Source organism: Wolffia australiana, chromosome 3 (assembly GCF_029677425.1).
Source record: "Wolffia australiana isolate 7733 chromosome 3, ASM2967742v1".
NCBI lineage: Eukaryota > Viridiplantae > Streptophyta > Magnoliopsida > Alismatales > Araceae > Wolffia > Wolffia australiana.
In genome coordinates, this window is record NC_135837.1 from 14711015 (window position 1) to 14719985 (window position 8971).

Genomic DNA, 8971 nt, shown 5'->3' on the forward strand with positions numbered 1-8971 from the left:
ATAATTTGAAAATTTATAATTTATTTTAATTATAATTTTAAATTTTATAATTTATTTTAACTATAATTTGAAAATTTATAATTTATTTTAATTATAATTTTAAAATTTATTATTATTTTAATGATAATTTTAACTTTTATTATTATTTTAATGATAATTTTAACTTTTATAATTTATTTTAATTATAATTTTAACTTTTATTATTATTTTAATGATAATTTTAACTTTTATAATTTATTTTAATTATAATTTTAACTTTTTTATTATTTTAATGATAATTTTAACTTTTATTATTATTTAAAATTTTACAATCTAATTTTAGTCCTATGTTTACATATTTATGATACAATGTGACTATGTTTAAAATCCTATTCCTATGGCTTGTTTTGTTCTTATAGCCCTGTTCTTTAAAGCCTCTGATATGAGGGGGTACATGGGGTTTATTTACTCACTTTTCTGCTTTCGTCAATTAAGAGGTTCTAATTTTTACCTTACAAGTGTATTTTATCTGAACGAACATGATACCAGGCAGAGAAACTCGGGCAGCCACTCCCCTAATGTGCCGATCACTAGCACATCCAGGGCCCCGGTGCCCAGCTCCGCTGGAGAGGCCATCACTGATTTTTCTTCCTAGATAAACTGACTTATTCTTCGAACACCTAGCCCCAGGTTACAAAATCAAGAATTAATCAGGAGTGAGTTTATGAGCGGGCAAGAGTTTACGAGCGGACTTTAGGCACGAGTTTATGAGTAGGGGCAAAAAGTGGATAAGAATAACGTAAAAAAGTGTTAAGTTCAGATCAATGAATAAACCGAAAGAAGAGATGTTTCTCGCTCGGCACCGCACTATGCTCCACTTATAAAAATGATTTGGTGGAATCGGTGAATAGATTTCCTAGCAGCGAGGGAATCTGGGACAGAGGGCTCGTAGTACCCACTAGCGCGCTATTCAGTGGAAGGGAAGGAGCCTAAGCCCTTATTTTTTTTGAAACAAAAGCAGTATAACTCTGATGAGACTAAGCAGCTACTGTTACGACATGCCCCTGATGATTAAGACCAAACTCCAAAGTGGAGTCTAGTTGAATTGAAGCTGTCATTAAAATCATAGAATGAAAAAAAAAAATGGGCGGGATATGGATGCATATGGATGGGGATTCTCGCTAAGTAAAGAGACTATTAGGTTCTGATTTCTCAGAATGAATTTACTCCATTTTTCTCTAAAGATAACAACCCGCTCTTAAAATCGCCCTTGAGCTGTCCATTTCTTTATTCATTTAGGGTGCCCTTAGTGGACTTGGCAGTGCTCCTTTCTAAAACCAGAACAACTCTGAACGTTCGGCGCTTAGGAGCGGGAGCGAAGCGATGAGAAACTCCAGGCGCTTAGGAGCAAAAGCGAGTTTACGAGCGGGAGCGGATAAAAACATGGTCGGCTTTAGCATTGTTGATATAGAAAGATCTCCTTATTTCTTCGCTCCCACTCATGAACTCGCGCCTCGAGTCATTTTCTTGAAAAGATATTAGATCACCGTGGGACACTTTAAAACGAGTCATGCTTACAATCTCATTACTCACACAAAGCCTTCGATGACTTATCGGCTGCCTTGCTTGACTAATAGTTTCACAAAAATAGAGACAAACCAGAATAACGTCCTATCTTGTTTCTGGATTGAGTTGTAGGAAGTTCTTTCAGAACCTCTGTGCATCTCTGTGATGGTCCCATGAAAAAGGGGCGACTTTCGTGGAGATTGTAATTTGATGTAACTGTTAGATTTTCTCTCTCCAAAAGATTTATCTTAATGGATCTTTTCTTGTTCCTCAATTTTCCTAAAATGCGGCGTTGTATTTTTTTGAGTTCTCTGTTCCAAATGTTTCCTTGAGGTAGACGACAGGTTTTAAATCTTAATTCAGGCATGGCATATCTCGTTGGATCCGTCTTTGGTAGTCGAACCCAATTTATTCCGCAACGACCCCCCATGAATCAATAAGGACTGAACAAAGATGAGCCTACCCATTTTGATTGACATTTGACCTTGCTATTTATTCAATGACAGATCCGCTTTGTTTTCAAGTCGTCTAATGTTTCTGATTATCTTCTGATTTATTTTATGTTTTATGATTAAAATCAGAACTTGGTAATATTCCATTCCTTGAAAGCCAGTGGATACTAGAGCGAGTGAAACGGTAGATACTAAAGCGTAAACAGCTAATTTTTCCTTCCCCACAAGTATAGCATGATGAGCCCAAGTAATGGGAGCTCCAGATGAAGGGCAAATATGGGTATTAAGAAAAGGGATTTCCCAAGGATCTAAAACCCCAATACCTTTTGGGGGCCAAATACCTCCAATCTCTACTATAGGTGCCAAAGATGAATGAGAGAAAGCCCAAAAAAAAGCAAAAAAGAACATAACCTGCGATACAATAAAAAGAATAAAACCATATCGAAGTCCTGATTATACAGCTTTTGTATGATTTCCTTCCAACGTGGATTCACGTAGAACATCGCACCACCATACGAACATGGCATATAAGATAAATATTAGACCCAAACTGAGAAGTGTTTCACCATCATGAAATAGGGGCATGTACACATACCTTCTACAGTGGTTGCAAAAGCTCCGAGTGAACTCAAAATAGGCCATGGACTTGAATCTACCAAATGATAAGAATGCCTCTGAGATTCAATCATAAACCTTTTAGGCCTGGATGTATCTAAACCTCCCCTTCACCCCACCCCCTCTAGTTGTAAAGAAGGGGGTCGGTCTCATTTTCTTTCTGTTTGACAAGACAAAAAAATAGGAAGGGATGGTTCTTAAGTGATACTAAAAAAATAAAGATAAAGAGAATCATAGGTTTGACTGATGAACTATGTGGGAAAATAAAAAAACCTTATGAAAAATGATTAGTATCACTGTTTCCAATGCCCTTTTCAATTCTAAGGCACAGAAGAGTAGTGCACGTTCTATTCAAAGATAGATCCTCGAGGATATGCCAGAGCTTTTGTATGTCCCATTGTTTATTTCAGAACCTGAAACTATATCATGAGAGAGTCCTCGTTAAGTGATTTCATTACTTTGTAACCAAAGGTTCGAAGGGCGAGTTTATGAGCGGGTTATCCAATGGATAAAGAAGATGAATCTGAATAACCTTCATAACATGAATCTTCACCTTCATCGCTCCTAAGTGCTCGTAAACTCGTGATTGCGCATCGCTTCTGCCCTTGGAGTCACCCCCCCTCCTCGTGCCTGCTCGTAAACTCGCGCCTGCTCGTAAACTCGCGCCTGCTCGTAAACTCGCGCCTGCTCGTAAACTCGCGCCCGCTCGTAAACTCGCGCCTCGTGCCCGCTCGTAAACTCTCGCCTGCTCCACCTTTCAGGTAAAACATCTCCTCCTACATTGACTCCTGAGGTAAGACAGCTGGTTGATCGACAGCAAATACTCTACCACAAACCAATTTACTTATCTTTTTGGTCAGGTTGAGACATTGTTTCTGAATCCATGGATTCCCAATCCGTAGCTGCTGCACCGCCACAGTCTTCTACCCATGTTTTCGTACCCCAGCATCAGTAGGGACCTAGAGAGCTGCCTTCTCTTTTGGCCTTCCTTTGTAAATGTACAGATTTAACCCCTACACACGAAACTCCACTCTACTCTGTCTCACTTAATGAATTGGTTTTGAGAGCATTCTACTAGTTTTTGGCGACTTTCACTTTCAACTCGATTCACCGCCTATGTGCCCTTTACACCCAGTCATTCTGAAGAACACTTGCCCCCCCCTCTTACTGCTGCTGTTGGCACGGAGTAAGTTGGGGCTTTTTCCTCGAGTCCTGTCATGATCTCACACTCGACAAAAGAGCTTTACAAGTGGCAATGCCCTTCTTCACTCACGCGATATTGCTGGATTGGGCTTTCGCCCATGGTCCAAGATTTCCCACTGTTGCCCCCCGTGGTAGTCCGGGCTGTGTCTCAGTCCCAGTGTGGCTGATCCTCCTAAAATACCAGCTAAGCATCATTGGCTTGGTCTGCCTTTACCTGACCAACTACCTAATACTACGCAGGCTCATCAAATAGTGCTTTTTAGTTTTCTTCAGGATTTGGTCCGAATTGTTTGGCAGATTCCCACTCGTTACGCACCTGTTCGCCACTTTGTTTTCAACTATTCCCCTTCAAACCTCTCTTGTTTTGAAGCTGGGTAAGCTAGGAGCTCCCTTTCCTTCTGCCCAGCTCCCTGAAAACAATGTTTGACTTGCATGTGTTAAACATATAGCTAGTGTTCCTTCTGAGATAGGATCAAACTCTTATTTTGACGTTGATTGGGGACAGTTGTGGTAGAACGTAGTGAACTGGGCCTACCACTTAACATTAGCTCTCCTAACTTCTGACTTTAACTATGATTAATATAAACAAAAAAGACATGAATCTTGTGCTTCAATTGAAGGCGCGACTTTAGGACCGTTTATGAACGGGAGCAAAGATGAAATGGATTAGAAGTTCTGAGGTTACGTTATCCACCAGATTTATTGAAGCACATTATCTGGCGGATAAATGAAAGAAAATTATCTTGAAGATAAAGCATGAGTTTACGAGCAGGAGCGAAGCAGAAGCGATGGAGCGAAGGTGATGCTAATCAACATTATCTAGCGGATAACGAAGGCGCGAATTTATGAGCGGGATAAGTTATTTCTGCAAGGCACGAAGTTTACGAGCGGGAGCTAATAAAATAACAATATGTTACAAAGTGAATGAACAACAAATGAACAAAGTGACGAAGAAAAGAAAGAAGGTGAATGCTCCGCTCCTACAGTTGCTCCTCTCTCTCACTTTTTTAAACATAGCCACTGTTCTTATCTACGCAAATCCCATAGCGGATCAATCCCAATGAGCCTTTCAAACAAGTACTTTTTGTAATCGACTCTATTGCTTCTTCAATAAAGGCTGGTTCTTTGATCAAGTTTTGAATGACTTTATAGTCATAGAGTTCTTGCGTTTCGGATATTCAGTCTCATTCGAAGCTTTAGACAAGGGTGCTATTGAGATATTGGGCCCTTATGGTATCTTGTACACATTCCGACGATTAGCAGAGTGAATAAGTCAACTTCAAAGTGGATCTGTTGTGCAAAGAGTGTGTTATGAACCATGGTCGCCTGCCTGGCTGGTTGGGTGGCTCCTCTGTTGTGGGTATATGGGAAACCAGACTCTAGAAACCCGAGGAAAGGCTACACAGCTTTTGTGGGGGCGTTAAGACCGGAGCTTTTGTAGTGCTAGCAGGAATGCAAGTGAATGAATCCCATCCTACTTTAATTGATGAAAACAGAAAAGTGAGTAAATAAACCCCATGTACCCCCTCATCTCAGAGGCTATAAAGAACATGTCTATATGAACAAAACAAGCCATAAGAATAGGATTTTAAACATAGTCACGTTGTAATCGTATATATGTAAAAATAGGACTAAAATTAGATTGTAAAAGTTTAAATAATAATTAAAATAATAATAAAATTTTAAATTATAATTTAAAATAAAATTATAAAAGTTAAATTATAATTAAAATAAATTATAAAAGTTAAATTATAATTAAAATAAATTATAAAAGTTCAAATTATAATTAAAATAAAATGAACTAGCAAGTCTTGGGGTGAGGCTTAGCCGATTGAGAAATCCTCAGCTAAATACTTGGAGGCTTCGTCGATTGAGAACTCCTCAGCTCAGTCCATGGAGGCTTCGCCAATGGAGAACACCTCAGCTCAGTCCATGGAGGCTTCGCCGATTGAGAACACCTTTCTCTTTAGAGGCTTCGCTAATTGAGAACCCCTTCGTGAGGCTTCGCTGATTGAGAACACCTTAGTAAAAATAAGATTTTTACAAGAATAACCTTATATACAAGATATCCTAAGGGTTTATTGATCGGATTAACCTAGTAAAAATAAGATTTTGTTTAACCCTGAGTAAACTAACTCGAGGTGTTCTCAATCGTCGAAGCCTCACTAAGGTGTTCTCAAGCGGCGAAGCCTCACTAAGGGGTTCTCAATCAGTGAAGCCTCTGAAGACAAAGGATTTCTCAATCGGCGAAGCCTCCATGGACTGAGCTGAGGTGTTCTCAATCGATGAAGCCTTCATGGACTGAGTTGAGGAGTTCTCAATCGGTGAAGCCTCCAAGTACTGAGCTGAGGATTTCTCAATTGGCAAACCCTCACCCCAAGACTTGCTAGCTCATTTTATTTTAATTATAATTTGAACTTTTATAATTAATTTTAATTATAATTTTAACTTTATAATTTATCTAAATTATAATTTGAAATTTTATAATTTTATTTTTAATTATAATTTGAAATTTTATTATTATTTTAATTATTATTTAAACTGTGTTATTATTTAAACTTTTACAATCTAATTTTAGTCTTATTTTTACATATTTACAATTACAATGTGACTATGTTTATAATCCTATTCCTATGGCTTGTTTTGTTCTTATAGCCATGTTCTTTATATCCTCTGATATGAGGGGGTACATGGGGTTAATTTACTCACTTTTCTGTTTTCATCAATTAAGGGGTTCTAATTTTTACCTTACAAGTGTATTTTCTTCATTCGCTGTTTCTATTTTGTCTTATTTATTTTCCGCCTTTGAAGCTGCTTGTAGCACTAACAATAGCCCAGATCTTTTTATTGAAACCTCTTCACTGTACACAGGACAATGCCCAATCCTAGACTTAAGATATGATGGATCTTGAGTTTGGATTGGGGTACAATATGCCGAAGTGAATATCGGATTCTGAGACGAGACCTCCGGCTAATCCAACCTACTTTATTCAAGATACGAAACTACTTTTCAGGTTGTCCCTATTGTTTTGTATTTTAGATGAAGCAGGTTCTGAGGTGATGCTAATCATGGTACCCACGTTCTTCCGTACTCATAGGTTCCCTATGCATCCCGACAAAGGTTCTTCAAGAGGTAAACTTCTTCCAGAACCGCCGCTTTGCTAATATTTTTAGGCGCGAGTGAGCAACAACGACGCGCGACATGCAACTTTAGGAGCTTCAAACCTTTTGGTATGTATTGCCCATTAACTATAGATCAGATCCACCATATGAGAAACTCGATTTGGCACTACTGCTGAGTCATGGAACTTATCCACCGATGCGATTTGTGGAATTTCAGTTTGTGGATTGCGTTTAGGGAAATCTAACAAAGCTAGGCAGATAGATAGATTTCGTTATCAGTCATGGTAACAGATTGAGTCTCTCTCTTTCGATAGTAGGTTTGACTTTTTGTGATCAAACAAAAAAAAAACAAGATATATCATAGTAAAGTAGAGCTAGACTGCATAATGGGCTGGTAGATAAAGAGTTTAAGGTTACAAAGTCAAAAAAAAAGACGGAGATGCAAGATTTTTTTCTGCCTCTATGGATGTAATAGTGTGGCATGCACTTTCTAAACTCTGATTTTACCTAACCTTATGTTGTCATTTAAAAAGCTTTAGAAGAAACCCAGCCTAGAAAGTCAAAACTGAGAGTAAAGGTTATTTCCGGAAGTGCACTTGACAAATAAGGGGCGATTTTAAGAGTGGGAGCGAGTAATGAAAGATCCATGTCCCCACCCTAGCTAGAAGAAAAAAGGGTACAGCTACACGTAGAAAACCTAAAAAGCCTAAACCTAATTTGCTACGAAAAGTGGTTCCCCGGCGGAAGTTGGTGAAAGAGGAATCACCGGGTTGTTCAGTTCAATGGTTGGGAAGCTAAGCTCCTTTGAAAGGATTGACCGGACACTCTCTTCCCCTTTCTTGCTTTTCCTGTTTGCTCCCTAAAAAAAAAAGTTTGCGATTCTTTCAAGGAAGGATCAATACGATCATGTTGGCTCTATAACAGAAAAAGCCTTTCTTTCATTATTTGCAATACCAGCAGGCAGCAATATTCTTACTGATTTACCAACGTCTTAAGAATCAGATGGTATGACCAGAAGATGCATCTAACACTCTACAAAGCCCGAAATAAACTCCATTCAGGACCAGATCAGATTAATAATTGGAGAATAGGAACAAGAGGAACTACTCTTTACTTCGATAAATAAAGAGCTTTATAAATAAAGAGAGTTTCTTACTAATCCCCACTAGTCTTATTTACTTGACTCTCAGTCACTGATTCAAGAACGAATACTGAGACAGTCCCTGCTGAACTGAACCTAAGGTTATGTTTACATAATGACGATCGCTAAAGAATCAGTAATTGACAGGAAGAACTAAGAATCAATAAAAGGTTCAGCATGAACAATGTGCTTGTTTGGGCTTCTTCATGCCAAACCTTGTTATACCGTAGGCGCGAGTTTACGAGTGTTTAGGAGCAAGAGCATGTTGTTTAGTAAAGATGGGTGTTTTGGCTCGCAATAAAACTAGGATCATGATTGAGCAAGACGCAGTCCTATCTATCTACCTCTCCAGACACCATGTCTTGAGTACCTATGATGGTGACTTCATCTGCTGGCATGTGATGTTTGGACATAGAACCAAGTCCTTGTGAATGGGCAGAGCCAGGTGCTCTTATTTTATGATGGTATGGTAAAAATTAACACTAACAATCGGTAGGAACTATGATGAATCTTCATCTTCATTTCTTGCTCGCGCCTAAGTTGATGAATCGTAACCTTTTGTTTTCTCCCGCTTGTAAACTCGTGCCTTACATTATTTTATCTGATAAATCAGAACTGCAACCCTTCCAAAAGCCAGTGAATGAACTTCAAGAACCGAAGAGACCGGTTCCTTTGTGTTTGGTTATGTATTATATATATGGATGTACAAAAAGAAGAGACATCTCTCAACAGGGAAGAAGCAGCAACAACACATCACAAACTAGCTAAGCCCTTCAGATTCTTAGCTCGAGCGTGCTCTGCTCTGTCTGAGGCTCTGACTGGACCGGAGAAAGGTTCTGAAAGTTGTTCAGTTGTTCTTCAATCAAAGAATCTGAAAGAAGCTGATAGAGCT

The 8971-nt window shown here is 38.7% G+C and overlaps 2 pseudogenes; both read right to left on the reverse strand.

Annotated features, from left to right (window-relative positions):
* Positions 1 to 1398: 1398 nt before the first annotated feature.
* On the reverse strand, positions 1399 to 1912 carry LOC144700457 (small ribosomal subunit protein uS4m pseudogene; annotated as a pseudogene).
* A 1550-nt stretch (positions 1913 to 3462) lies between these two features.
* LOC144701528 (18S ribosomal RNA) lies at positions 3463 to 4298 on the reverse strand (annotated as a pseudogene).
* Between the last annotated feature and the right edge of the window lie 4673 nt (positions 4299 to 8971).